This window comes from Tamandua tetradactyla, chromosome 17, assembly GCF_023851605.1.
Source record: "Tamandua tetradactyla isolate mTamTet1 chromosome 17, mTamTet1.pri, whole genome shotgun sequence".
Lineage (NCBI taxonomy): Eukaryota > Metazoa > Chordata > Mammalia > Pilosa > Myrmecophagidae > Tamandua > Tamandua tetradactyla.
This window is the reverse complement of record NC_135343.1, coordinates 26,787,793-26,800,827: the sequence shown is the minus strand read 5'-3', so window position 1 is coordinate 26,800,827 and position 13,035 is coordinate 26,787,793. Positions and strand designations below refer to the sequence as shown.

General features: G+C 38.2%; 1 long non-coding RNA gene across 1 annotated transcript in view; it reads left to right on the top strand.

Moving 5' to 3' along the window:
• LOC143660825 (uncharacterized) overlaps positions 1-6,070 on the top strand; it is a 29,259-nt gene extending 23,189 nt beyond the window's left edge. The window contains exon 3 of the long non-coding RNA XR_013164263.1: positions 5,956-6,070. This is a non-coding gene — a long non-coding RNA (uncharacterized LOC143660825). The remainder of the gene's footprint in view (positions 1-5,955) is intronic.
• The last annotated feature ends 6,965 nt before the right edge of the window (positions 6,071-13,035 follow it).

Sequence of the window (13,035 nt, the reverse complement as noted above, 5' to 3'; positions counted from 1 at the left end):
TTTAAGTGTTTTCCTTTACCACAGAGAGTACTTGAATAAATCGTCATTTGATGGATGAATCACCTCCCTACCCCATTCTACTCCCACTTAAGTTTCTTAATTTCCTTCACAAGAGAGAGGGCACACACGAACTTAACAAGTTACTCTAATATTTCAAAAAAAGTGAAAAGCAAGTATTCAGACTTCACTATAAATACCTGCCTCACAATTTTGAATTTTACCTTTGGTGGAAAAAAATGTATTACCCATTGACCAAAAAGAAATATAGGCAAAGAAAAGACGGTTCAAATTTGGAGAGATTGTTCAAGAAGACATCTCCGTGGAAGGCAGGAATCTAGAAAGAGATTAAAGACCTTAGGCAGTAATGATGATAACTCCAAATGATTATTCCCAACTATCTCAGAAGTAGCTTTGCTGAGGGGTTTATCCTCACATTAGAATCAAAATTCATTTAGAGGAAGCTAGGATTCATCATTGTTATATCTATAACAACCATGGAAATAACACTTTATTAAAAGTTTTTGCAGATATAAGTTGTCATTTTAACTTTTCTTTCAAAGTATAAATGAAAATCTTGTCAATATATATATCAGTACACTCTAGGATATGATGCGATAACAAACAATTCCCAAATCCCAGTTGCTTAACACAAAGAAAGTTAATTTATTGCTTATGCAAAGTCAATCATGGTTTCAAGCAACTATCTGGAGAAACTGTCCTCTCCACGTGTCAGCTCAGCATTCTAGAACACTTTAATAGTATGGTATGTCCATGTCTTGGCATGCTTCCCCAATCTCCATTGTAAGAGAAAAGTGTGATGAAGGGTTAAGCTCCAGCAATGAAATGCTTCTACACAAAAATGACACGTGGTCACTTCCATCCACATTTAATTTGAAAAATCAATTTACATGGCTGTACATTGCTTTAAAGCACCAGAAATGTACAACCCTCCTTGTGCCTAGAAAGGGGAAATGAGATATTGGAGAATAGCAGTATTGGCAGCTACATGTTTTATTTAGAGAAAAGGGAATGGTAATTTCCTTATTTATATTATATTAACCCAATTAAAACTTGTCTTCTGTTGTGCCTGTAGCCTAAAATTTTACAATCAGGACAAAATTTGAAAATTTGAATAAATTTTCTTAATTTTTACATACTTTCTAAAATTGACATCTTTTTAACACAGCTAGTCTGGAAAGTTTCCTTATATCAGAAATATTTCATTTGGATTTCCACACATTAATTTTATACTAGGACTATCTAAAGACTGATATGTTTAAACCATCATTACTCATGAATGAGTATTTTTGAGCACTAACAACACATTTGCTGTTTTATAAAACAATTCATTCTCTCACTTATTCAACAAATATGAATTAATAGCCTTATACTATTCTAGGCTCTGAAATAGAGTAATGGGCAAAACAGTGAAAGCTAACTACCTTCATGGATCCTTCGTTCTAGTATGGGGTTCCATCAATCCATAAATAAGTAGACTATGCGTATAATGACAAATCTGAATATAATGTGACACAAATATTTAGAAATAAATACTCATAAAATAATCAGGATAATTAGTCTCAGCGTTCTAATGCTAAGTAGCAACTATAATATGCTCTCCAGTTTACAGAGTTTTAGCAAATATCATCGTATTTTGCTCTTTTATCAGATATCAGCCCCATTTTAGAGATGAGAAAACTGAGGCACTGGTGGTCACATTCGTTGCCCAAGTTGACACAGCCAATCATTAGGCCAGAGGCACCTGCTTAGAAGGTAGCGTGTCAGGGCATTGTGTGCTTGATCATTGCATATTAATTATTTTAAAGTAATTCTGGATTTAGACCTCTAGAATAGGAGAGGAGAAACTTTCTTAACTCTATTCCAAAACCTCAGTGTAGCAAGCACATTGGCTGATGTCCATGGTACACTAACCCCACTCAGCAAGTAGGTTAGATGCTGGTACACCCATGCATTTCTGTTTCCACCCATTGAGCTATATATTTACTAAGTCAGTTGAGTTTGTTCCCAAATTTGTTTATGCCAGTCATACTTAGAACTAAGTATTACATAAACTAATGAGATATGAGTGTCAGAGTTCTTTCAGAAAAAACTAAGTTGTATACTTTTGAAATATCTGATTAAAGGCAAAAAATACTGCCATTAGATTATGTGTGAGGAAGATAGTAAAAAATTGGGGGAGAATGGAAAGTACAAAAGTTTTGAAATATTGAACAGTCAGATTGCTTTGCAAATATCTCTAAGTTCTTATTCAACTTTAAAGAAAACAGAACTGTATATCATATAGCCATGGCTTATGTGAAAAGGAGGTGGCCTTTCACTCAGTAAACATAATCAGAGAAACTCTTTGTTAATCAACAGATTAGCAGATGAATGTACATTTATAATTTTCAAGTCCAAATAAAATGTTGAAGTATGTAATTTTGCAGATATAAATCTATCATTTTATTTTTCTTTCAAAATGTAATCCAAGGGTTTGACGGTGTATTCTTAGATATAACACTGAAAGCATGAGCAAAAATAACAAGATAAATAAATTGGACTTCATCAAAATTAAAACCTCTTGTACATCAAGGAACAATAGCAAGAAAGTGAAAATGCAACCTACAGAATGGGAGAAAATATTTGCAAACATATCTATATGATAAGAGTCTAGCATACAGAATAGGTAAGGCACTCTTACAACTCAACAACAAAAAGAACAAACAACCCGATTAAAAAATGGACAAAGGATTTAGAAGAGGACTAGCCAACAAGCATATGAAAATTTATTCAAAGTCGTTAGTCAAAACTGTAACAAGATACCACTTCATGATCAACTAAGATGGCAAGAAAAAAAAAGAAAGAAAGAAAATAACAAGTGTTGGTGAAGATGAAAAGAAACTGGAACCCTTATGCAGGTGCTGGGGAGAATGTAAAATGGTGCACCCACTGTGGTAAACAGTTGAATAGTCCTTCAAAATGCTAACCATAGAGCTATCATGTGACCCAGCAATTCCACTCTTAGAACGCACCCAAGAGAACTGAAAGCATATGTCCACACAAAAACTTGTACACGAATGTTCATGGCAACACTATTAATAGCCAAAAACTGGGGGAAAAAACAAATGTCCATCAACTGATGAATGGATAGACAAAACATGTCTGTAGAATGAAATACTATTCAGCCATAAAAAGGAGTGAAGTACTGATACAAGCTACAACATGGAGGAACCTAGAAAACACTGCTACGTGAAAGCAGCCAGACACAAAGGTCACACGTTGATTCCATTTATAAGAAATAGCCAGAACAGATAAATCCATAAAGACAGAAGGCAGATGGATGGTTGCCAGGGCCTGGGGTGGATAGGGTGGGAGGAAAAGAGGAAATAACTGCTTCATGGGTATGGGATTTTATTTTGGGGTGATGAAATTGTTTTGGAAGTAGATAGAGGTGGTAATTGCACCACACAGTGAATGTTCTAAATGCCACTTTATGCCACTTTATAATGGTTGAATTTATATTAGATGAAATTCATCTCAGTTAAAAAGTGTAATTCAAAAATGAAAATTATTTTTTATTAGTTCCATCTTAAATATCGTTTTTCAATAACAAACTATCCATTAGTCACATCAGGTCAATGGGCTTCAGTATGTTCTTTTTTTTTTTTTTTCCATTCTACATATATAATCAGTAATTCTTAATATCATCACATAGTTGCATATTCATCATTTCTTAGTACATTTGCATTGATTTAGAAAAAGAAATAAAAAGACAACAGAAAAAGAAATAAAATGATAATAGAGAAAAAAAAAATTATACGTACCATACCCCTTACCCCTCGCTTTCAGTTACCACTATTTCAAACTGAATTTATTTTAACATTTGTTCCCCCTATTATTTATTTTTATTCCATATGTTCTACTCTTCTGTTGATATAGTAGCTAAAAGGAGCATCAGACATAAGGTTTTCACATTCACAGAGTCTCATTGTGAAAGCTATATCATTGTTCAATCATCATCAAGAAACATGGCTACTGGAACACAGCACTCCATTTTCAGGCAGTTCCTTCCAGCCTCTCCACTACATCTTAAACAACAAGGTGATATCTACTTAATGCGTAAGAATAACCTCCAGGATAACCTCTCAACTCTGTTTGGAATCTCTCAGCCATTGACACTTTGTCTCATTTTACTCTTCCCCCTTTTGGTCCAGAGGGTTCTCTCAGTCTCGATGTTAATTCTCAGCTCATTCTAGGGTTTTTCTCAGTCCCTTGATGCTGAGTCTCAGCTCATTCCAGGATCTCTGCCCCACGTTGCCAGGAAGGTCCACATCCCTGGGAGTCATGTCCCACGCAGAGAGGGGGAGGGTGGTGAGACTGCTCATCATATTGGCTGGAGAGAGAGGTCACATCTGAGCAACAAAAGAGGCTCTTGGGGGTGACTCTTAGGCCTAAATTTTAAGTAGACTTGACCTATCTTTTGTGGGGTTAAGTTTCATGTGAACAAACCCCAAGACTGGGGGCTGAGCCTATAGCTTTGGTTGTCCACACTGCTTGTGAGAATATCAAGAATTCAACTTGGGGAAGTTGAATTTCTCCCCACTCTTTCAGTATGTTCTTTAACATTTTCCTACATGTTCTTCTTGGGAAAGGTTTATCACATTTAACTCTCAGATAAGAGCTGATAATTCCAACCGCCTATTTCGGGTGGCTTGATTCTAATGATCCCAACACAGAAATATAAATGATTCTGAGTCCTTATTGTTGAGACCAATTTAAAAAGGAAAAGTTTCTGGATTTTTCCTTTGGCAAGTAGCTGTTAAGAAGGAGGAAAGGAAAAGCTCAGGATATGAGGACTCTGCATGTGACAATTTGCACGTTTTCCTCATCTTCTCAACCTGTGCTGCTCAGGACAGCAGCCAGGAGCCATTTGGGGCTGTTAAGCACTTGAAATGTGGCTAGAGTGACAGAGGAAATGAATTTGTAATTTTATTTAATTTTAATTAAAATTTAAATGAACAAACCGATACTTGCTTTGGTTATTGGGAAACTTTTAAGTGTGTTTGGAACAAATTGAGTATTTGAACCTACTTTAATCGTAAATTTTATGAACTCTACATATACACCAGATTTCAAAGACATAGTAGGGGAAGAAAAAAAGAATGTAAAGTATCTTAATCTTTTAAAATTTGATGACATGTTGAGATGATACTGTCTTGAATATGATGGGTTAAATAAAACATTTTTTTTAAATTAATTTCAATACTTTATTTTTACTTTGTTAATGTGGTTCTAGAAAATTTTTAAGTTACATAGGAAGCTTGCGTTTTATTTCTGTGGGACAAAACCGTTCCCGACATTATCAGTGGGGTCTTCAGTAATTGGTTCCATCACATTTGGTGGAAAACTTGAGGAAGCAACTAACATTTGGAATATACCACAGATGCCATAGAACAAGAACTCCATGGGGAGGCCAAGTGTCCAGATCCTAGCTTGCCTTACAGGGCCCCGAGCACAATGGCCTCTCTACCCATGGTGGCAAGCCAGGCTGCTGGTCTGGGAGCAGAAGGCAGGCGTGGCTTCTGTTGTCATGGCTTGTGTTCTTTTGGAAGTTCAGGGAAGACTGTGGCAGTGACAGAGTGCCATTTGCCTCAAGATAGCCCCCCACGCCCCCATTTGACCTAGTTTGCAGCCCTATGTAAAGGATTCCAGCCGTGGACAACATTCATGCCTAGAATTCATACAAGAAATTGCAGAAATTCATAAGCTGGGATGGGTGAGAAACAAAGAGCAACAGAGAGAGAAATCACTTCCCCAAAGCGGTGAGAGAGTTTAACAGGCAGCTTGTTTGAGGAGAAACCCTTCCACCTGGATTGAGGCATTAGCTGCTGAGTATCTTGCCCCAAAATCATACTACTAATCTTGGGGTAACCTCGTGTCCCTCTCTGCTTTCAGATACTGGGTGCCTGCAGATGCATAGTTACAGCATAAATGAGAGATGTCCCTGCAGAGGATGACAGAAGGTGACAAAAAAAAAAAAAAACCCCACTAATATATCTGACCATTTGCCACTGAAGCAATGAAATCATTTCCTCTCTTGCTTTTCATTGTTCGCAGGCTGGTTTCTTCTCATTGATTCTTTCTTTTACTCATGGCTTAGAGCAAGCAATTTGTAAAAACAAGCAATTTTAATGAAAAGTCTTTTATTTAAGACTGAAACTGGAGCCCTTAAAAGAGTCACAGAAATGAGGACACATTTGTAAGTTCCAGTTAGTAAAAAGTTCCCCCAAATGAGCTTGTTGGTATAATACATTTTTTTTAGTTTTGTTGTTTTTGTTTTAACATTGTTCACACACAACTCTAGGGGATCTGCTAAGTACTTTACATGTACTCACTTAACCCTCACAACTAGTCTCTGATACCTGTTATAATTACTTCCATTGTACAGATGAGAAAACTGAGCACAGAGACGTTGGGTCAATTCCATGAGGTCTTACAACTAGTAAGTGATGGAAACAGAATTCAAACCCATGTCCATCTGACTACCAAGCTGTTTCCAAAAATGTGAAAAGGGAATTAGAGTCTTAGACATTTTACTTACTTGCTTTAAATGCAAACCTAATTACTCGGCAGATATAGTCAAAGACATGCTTTTTTTCTTTTTAACTGATACAATTTTAAGTAAACATTTAAAAGATGTTTTTTAGATGAAGGTTGTAAGGATGTATCTAAGGTTGAAAAAGTTGTAAGTACCTGGATGCTTGTGTGCTTATGTTTCAAAGTTCACCCAACTTGAAAGGCATCTGCTTCTTAATAAGTGCTGCCAATATGGAATAAGAAAAAAAAAATACTTTAAACAGAAAATTCCCCTTGTATTTGGTGAACAGAGCAGTATTGTTGTTTGTTTTCTAAAGAGGACAGGGGATGGGGGTAGGGATGAGGGTGTTTTATTTATTTATTTATTCTTGAGAAAGCTTTGAAAATTCTTCTGAAGCCTTCCCAGGAGCCGCCAAGCAGGACTGCTCGGGTTTAATGCAATACACGTCGGGTAAGGACGGGCTTGTCTCAGCTGCAAGTAATTTACTTTTTAGAGTCTCTCCAAAGAGGACCTTGGACCAAAGCAAGCTGACAAAATCCTACACCGGATTTCAAATTGTAATGGGCCTCTGTAGTAGTAACAAAAATATTTGTAGGCCTAAGTTTCTTATGGCAGCAGTTTAACAGAGATTTCAAAAGAGCCTGGCCTTTCACCCATTTGGTAGGAAGATTTATACTATCTGAGGGAGAGATTTTATGAACAGTGAGGAGAGTTATCTGAAAACATCCTCGGAAGTGTGTCTAGAGGTTAGAGTGGCGAAGTTACCATCTTCAGCCACGGGCAGCTCCCTAAGAGTGGACACAACCCTTCTCCAGGCCTTCCTCTATTAATTTACCATCCCAGCTTCCAAGAGTTTTGAGAATTTACTAGTCTTCCCCTTCCTTCCACCTCATCTATTTTCTCCAAGTTCCTCAAAAAAAAAAAAAAGGGAGAGGGGTGCTGATGCTGCTGCCCCTGGCTTTCCACCAGGGAAAAGAGTCTAGAAATCTCTATCCAGAAACCCATGACTGCACTGATCACCGGCTACATCCCAGATGGACGGAGGCTCTGGTTCCCGAGCCACGCGAATCAGGTGGCATGAGGAGAACTCGAGAATCACTTTGGGAAGGTAACTCCGGAAATAACGCAAGTACCAAAATTTCACAATCTCATGGGCAACTCTGCAGCAGGGATTCACAGTAGTAGGCTGTGGGAGATTGAGTTCTGCACCTCAATTTCAACAAGTTCTTAATCTTAATCTGCATTCTGGTGAGTGCGAGACCATTGTAAATAGGACCTTTTGAAAAGGTTATTTTTACTTAAAATGTGGTGAATTGAAACAGGGTGGGTCTTAATCTGGATTACTGGAGGCTTTAGAAGAAGAAGGCCAAAGTGTTGGAAACAGGGAGTTAGCCGGAACCAGAGGAGAAAGGAGAGGGCACACCGTGTGACTGACAGCCAAGAAACTCCAAGGCTTGCCAGCAGCCAGCAGCCAGCACCAGAATGCTGGTCTTTGGGACAAAAGGAAGCCTTGCCAATTTCCAGATTTTGGATTTCTCCTAGCCTCGAAACTGTGAACCAATAAATTCTCATTACTTGATACAACCCATTGTGTGGTATTTGTAATTGCAGCTGGCAAACTAAGACATATGCCAATATAAGCTGCAGTATTAAATTAGAAAATCATTCCTTAGTTCTTCTCCAGCCCCACTGACGACTAAAAATAAATGATACATCTGTTTTTGTTTTTTTTGAAAAAACAACTCGTCACAATCAGAAATTTCTTTTTTAGTTTTAGCTTTTTCTTTGAAAAGGTAACACATTTATATTATTAAAAATCAAAATTATACTAAAGGGTATGCATTGAAAGTCTTACTCTGTCCTCATTCACCCTATATCCCACCCCTACTCCTCTTTTAGTCACCATATTTTTAGTTTCCTATGTATTCTTTTATTGTACCTTCCCTGTGTTTCTTTATGCATATATAAACAAAAGCAAATATATATTCTCATTACCTCTCCGCCCTTCATATCCAACAGGTAGCACACTACAAACACTGTCCTGTACCCTGCTTTTTTTTACTTTGTATATCCTAGAGATCTTTTCTTATCAGCCTAAGGTAAGCTTCCTTACTCTTCTTTTCCTTACAGCTGCATAGTATTCCATTATACTATGCTTCTTATTTGGACTGTTTCTGTCTTTTGCTTTTACAAACAGTGCAATCATGGGTTTCTGAACAGAGATTTCTAGGCTCAAACTTTGTTCCTTCTATTCACTTGAAGTTCAACAGGCATATGTATGGCTGCCCCCAAGGAGCATAGACAGGTTAAACAAGGTTAGAGAAGGTCTAATCCAACCCACTGTTGTACAAAAGAGGAGCCAAAGCTCCAGAGTGAGTGGCCTGGGACCAGAGCCCAGGTTTCCTGGTTTCCAGCCTGATGTTGTTTCCCGCTGGATCACACTGCTGGATGCTGTGTGCTAGGTTTGTATGAGAGGGAGAGGTGAAGGAAAGGGACAAAGGGAGGAAGAGAGAGAGGGGAAAAGAGTGAGAAGCAGGGCAGGTACAGAGATAAATGCTACCAGTCTACCAGTTTCTCTAGGAGTATAAAACTCATTGGATACAAAGTGGAACACGATAAGAGCCAGGGACGAGCTACAAAGTGCTCAAGGGATTCCTCCCAGGAGAAAGATGTTTAATTGGGGAAATTCCGGAAAGGCTTCATGAAGAAGGTAGCACTAGAGAGGGGTCTTGAGAGATAGATAGGGTTTCACCTGGCATAAGAGGTAAGGAAAGGCATTTCGGGTAAAGGGATCAGCAAGAGCAAAGATGTGGATATGGGAAAAAATCAGTTATCTTTGGGGACAAGGAGCCAAGTGTGGCTGAAGCATGGTGTATGATTAGAAGACAGGAAAACCAAGAGCTGGGATTATTGAGCACTTACCCTATGCCAGATGTGGTTCTGAGTGCTTTATTCACAGTAACCTTTACTTTTCACAACCCTAAGAAACAGGTACTATTGCTTTCTCTCTTTTTCCCAGAGGCACAAAGAGGTTAGGTCACTTGCCTCAGGTCACAATCTACGGCTACAATCTAGGGAGTATGACTCTAAAAGTGTGAACACTTCACGTTACTGGGATGCGAGACTGGACAAAGAAAGTAGTCATTTTAGAGAGAATCTTGGGATACAAGTTGAGGCACGAAACATTTATGCTGTCATGGATTGTAAATGGGAGAAGGACATAAGCATTTATTGAGCATCTACAGTTAATTTGCTTAATCACAAGATCATGTGAGATAGGCATTATTTTCCATATAATTCAGATGAGGAAATTAGTGTGCCAAGACCAGAAATAATTTGCCCAAAGTCTCAAAGTTAACAAGTGACAAAGAGAGTCTGTAGCCCCAGGTCCGAGCATTTACCCAAAGAAGCCCAGGGACTGCCCAGTGCATAGCCTAGAGCAAATGTGGTTCTGTGCTCAGCTGAACTTGGGAAATGCTCAAATAAACAGAGTTTGATCCCACTTTAATTGCATATTCTCTTAGAGCATTTAATGTGCTACTGAGCTTTGGAAATCACCAAGCAATAGATGTTACAACCCATATTCCCAAAACTAATTTTACTGCAATTCTTTCCTCTTCCACTACTCCCAAGCCTTTTGTTCAAGTCACAGTCGCGGGAGTAGCTCTGGGAGGGATACCAGTTTGGGAAATGCTAACTAGACCACAAGGGAAGAAAGAAGGAACAGCGATTTCCTGAACCCCTGTGATATGCAGCCATTCTTTACAGACACATAATGTTCAAATACAGAGGACACTTGAATCTTACTTCTTGAGGACCGCACAGAAAAGAAGTTACTGAAACTTCCACACCTTAGAAAAGTAGTTTTTGTTGTTGTTGTTGATTGGATGGTTTTTATACACATCAAAATGGAGAAAACTGATTTGATTTTTAAAGTAGAAACCTCCCAATTTCTATTCTAGTTCTTTCACACCCCAAGGTATAGATAGATGTTGGGAACCAAAAAATGTAAGCCATACTTGTCTAGGTCATGCTGTGAACTTAATTTCTAATTAGCTAGTGGTTTGGTGTAACATCCTTGTAATGTACAATCTAATGTTGCCATCTCGTCCCAAGAGAATACCTTCACCCTTCTCTCTGAAAATCTTCATGGAATGTGAAATTTATACACGTTATGGCTAAACTAAGTAAAATCTTTGTCATTAGGAAAGGATTCTAAAAATCTTAAAGACTGTGTGAAAATAATACTCTTTGACTAGCTACAAATTCTGCCTGTCAAGAGGCATTTTTGTACACACATTGCTATTACATTTGATAAGCTGGATGGAGTTTCCTTTTCAATTCTAGTAGTACTTTAAGAATTTAGGGTATTTGGGGGGATGACTGGAATAGCCAAAATGCTATTGGCAGTAGTTGTATTATATCATGAAACGACCTTATTGTAAGAATGAGAGGGATACTTAACACCTGTTCTTATTTAGAGAGCTGGGATATAGGTGAGGGCTTAGAAATATTTTCAAATTCTTGCAAAAGTTGTTGAAACATAACTAGTGTGTTATTTCATAGTTTTGGAGATGTTTGATAGCCAATGCTTCAGATTCAAGAAAGGACTGAGTATTAGATGTTTTCCTAAGAAATTTTTTTATCATATAGCAATTTTCTGCTGCTGCTACTGCCACTAAATCTTCATTTTAATCCCTCAAAGCTGTGAGTGAAGCCCATGCTCCTTCTTTTACCAACTTCATTGTGACTGGAAGGTAGAATATTTAGGGTAATCAGTTCATTTTTGCCCTATGTGTACTAAAAGAAACTTAAAGGAAACAGATAAAAGGGATTTTTTCGTTCATACTCTTTTTAAGGCTAAAATGAACACTATCTAGTGATGCAAGTGCTACTGAAATATATTGGAGAATAGAACAATATCGGAAAATTGAGAATGATGCTAAAGGCAACAAATACAAATCTATCCCTAACCTAATTAACTATTGATATAAATATTCCTTTCTTTTGGACACCTACGCATGTGCATGTGCAATGGAGTATTTCTCAAGTGTAGGCAACCTGTGAAACAAATTGGTTTAGTGAAAATATTATCATCTTAGGAATTGAGGAAATTGGAATTCTGTAAGATTCTGACAGGTTATTGGATTATGGGACTGAGGAAGAATGCTGTGTTCAAGGTCTTCAATGAAGAAAACCTGATGAGATGGGGGCATCCTGATCTGCAACCTTGGCACTGTCCTCCTGGTAACCTCCTCTCTACTGTTTGTTTTTTGTTTTTATCTCCCAGTTTCTATACTAATTCTTTCATATCCCAAGTATAAATGTCATCTAACCCTAGGCACTTTGCATAGTAAATCAGGAACAAATTCAGAAGTGAGAAAGGGAGAGGGAGACAGCAAACACCTGGCTAGGAACACTACATTTCTGCATGCATTTGCATTAGGTTTTATTAATGGTGTTTCATATTACGGCCCATTTCTTACACATTTACACATTTTCTCCTGGCCCTTGAAAGACTGGAGTTTCAGAGAAGCATTCCATGAATGATCATCAATTATAACTGCGGCCTATTTATAAACCAGAGGATACAGTCTGAATAAATAACTTAAAAAAAAAAAAAGGAAAACACTGTCAATCTCCACATGTTTTCTCTATTTACTGTTTCCCAACTGCTTTTCTGAACTTATTCAACCTTCTCCTCCCTTAAGGCTCAGCTTAAGTTCCCTTTTCTATTTAATAGAAATGCCTGTAAATTTTTGCTATGCCTCTCCCTTCTGTTTTAGTATTGTTGATACAGGGTGGTGGCTGCTAAAGTCAGGTGAAAGAAAATCACAGAAACCCAATGTGCAAAACAGAAAAAACTGAGCTATTGTGGTTGAAGTTGGAGTAAAGGTAGGTACCGGGGCAGCCCATAAGCTGAACTCAACTCCCTACCTTCCTCCCTGAGTGGGCTGCAGAGCACCCCTAGGATTAACCCTGTCTCTCTGCCCTGTTAGTGCCCAGTGTTCTCAGGCTTCTATAGGCAGAGCCTAACCTTCCCCAGTGCTTAAGCTTCTTCATTCCAGCCCCTTGAGACTAATATATAAACATGGCTGAGCTAAGCTGCTAGGACTCCCAAGTGTGCTAACGTTACCCACTCCCCCAATAATTTGTGCATTCTCACGGAGTTTTTCTAGAGAGCACCTTGACCTGACCCATGGATCCCCAACAGTCAGCTGGAGAATGCCATGGAGCATGATCATGGAGCAGCCCTTCAGGCCATATTCCCCCCTGCCTATTGCCCAGTGTATTTCCAGTGAGAATGCTGCCATGTTTAAATTCTGGAGGTCCTCAATAGAATTTCTTACCAATACAAACACACTCTTCCCCATAAGCAAACTTCACCTTTCTCCTTTGTGCTCTCAATTAATTGCAAGGAAGCAGAGTGAACAGAT